The following is a 1,806-nucleotide window of genomic DNA, read 5'->3' as shown; positions in this document are numbered from 1 at the left end:
CCTGTGTCCACTGTCCGCTGATGTCGTAAGCTTAACCCTCACATTGTACTGCACATAGGTCCGTATGTACTGAATGATACGCTGTGGCACATGTGTGACCGTACAACGACTGCGCCCAACAACAGCGAACCATACGGTCCAAATGTTGTGCACTCAGCCACGTGCCGTCTCCCCATAACAGCTACATTGCAGTGTGGTACGCCATAGAGACGTGTGGGAGTAACGGACGCCCTGGATGGCGATCAGCATGAGCCGTCTGTTGATGTAGTGGCGCGTGTATTCAAACGTAGTCGTCTCTTCTCACACAGTGTGATAGCATGGTGCACCGCGTTCCACATCTGCGACATGGTACAGATGCTGGTTGACAGTCGGTGTCGTAATGGACATCGCATACGTAGGGGGCCACCTCCCACGTGTTCTCTAGTCGTGCACATTTTGTTGCGTGTATGTGGGCAGACGTAGTGTGTCGTGGCACCTAACAGACAGGTATGCAATAATCGTTGCATTTGCAAACTGGGATGGACGTCTACGTTTGCTGGTGACGTTACGCAAATGAACAACTGGTAAACCCATTGTGGTGCGGTTGTTGTTGCTGGAGGTAAATCAGTAAGGGCAAATCTGTGTGTGAAGCGATACGCGGCGGTGGCTGGGTGGGACCGTCCCCGGCCGGTGAGGGGGGGCCGCCCCGGCGTGCTGGCCGCGCGGTGCGTGGGCGCACGCGCTACAGCCGGCTGGTGGGGGCGCCCAGTGGCAGGCGCGCCGGCCGACGGACGCGGCAGGCGGCGCAGCTGCGCGCCGGGGCACCCTGCGCGCGCGCCGGGCGGCCAAAGTGGGTCCTCGCGGGCCCGGTGCGAAGCGCGGTGGACATCTGCAGTGTGCTGGTCCGACTGAGGACTGTGTGCGTTGAGGATGCGCCGCCGCCCGGCACTCGGCGCCGCGACGCCGTCTGCTGCTCGGTCGCCCCAGCGGTTCTCGCTGGTGGTTTGTATCGCAGTTGTGCAGACGTGTTGGCACGTGCGCTGTGCTGGGAGAGTTCGCTTCGGCACCCACGTGGGGCCTTTGCCCTTCTGTGGCGCTGGCGTTGGAGCTGCCGGTCACCGTAGGTGGCGCGTGTTGTCTCCCGCCGGCAATGCCACGACAGCACGCTCCCGGGCCTCTGTCGGCAGCGGCAAGCTCAGTTGGGAGCACGGGTGGTCGCACCTAAAGCGTCTACTCGCCTAACTCCGGGCGATTGCGCCTCTCTCGAACCCGACCAAGTACTTAGGACGGCGCTGCGCGCCGCCGGGACCTGAGAGGGTTTCGAGGTGTATTGTGCAGGGGAGCTCAGCCTCCTCCTGTTTGCAGAATAATTGAGCGGACGCTTGCGTGTTCGCGCGGGCCCCTGGGACACACTCCCGGGCGGCCGGCTGCTCAGCTCTAGTTGACGCAGCTCCCTGGTTGATCCTGCCAGTAGTCATATGCTTGTCTCAAAGATTAAGCCATGCATGTCTCAGTACAAGCCGCATTAAGGTGAAACCGCGAATGGCTCATTAAATCAGTTATGGTTCCTTAGATCGTACCCACGTTACTTGGATAACTGTGGTAATTCTAGAGCTAATACATGCAAACAGAGTCCCGACCAGAGATGGAAGGGACGCTTTTATTAGATCAAAACCAATCGGTCGGCTCGTCCGGTCCGTTTGCCTTGGTGACTCTGAATAACTTTGGGCTGATCGCACGGTCCTCGTACCGGCGACGCATCTTTCAAATGTCTGCCTTATCAACTGTCGATGGTAGGTTCTGCGCCTACCATGGTTGTAACGGGTA

At 59.2% G+C, this 1,806-nt stretch overlaps 1 non-coding gene across 1 annotated transcript in view; it reads left to right on the top strand.

Moving 5' to 3' along the window:
• The first annotated feature begins 1,430 nt into the window (after positions 1–1,430).
• Positions 1,431–1,806, top strand: part of LOC126132889 (small subunit ribosomal RNA) — a 1,908-nt gene continuing 1,532 nt past the window's right edge. The window contains exon 1 of the ribosomal RNA XR_007527538.1: positions 1,431–1,806. This exon is cut by the window's right edge and continues 1,532 nt beyond it. This is a non-coding gene — a ribosomal RNA (small subunit ribosomal RNA).

This window comes from Schistocerca cancellata, unplaced genomic scaffold, assembly GCF_023864275.1.
Source record: "Schistocerca cancellata isolate TAMUIC-IGC-003103 unplaced genomic scaffold, iqSchCanc2.1 HiC_scaffold_590, whole genome shotgun sequence".
Lineage (NCBI taxonomy): Eukaryota > Metazoa > Arthropoda > Insecta > Orthoptera > Acrididae > Schistocerca > Schistocerca cancellata.
Note: the sequence above shows the minus strand (reverse complement) of the source record. Positions and strands in the feature narration are given on the sequence as shown.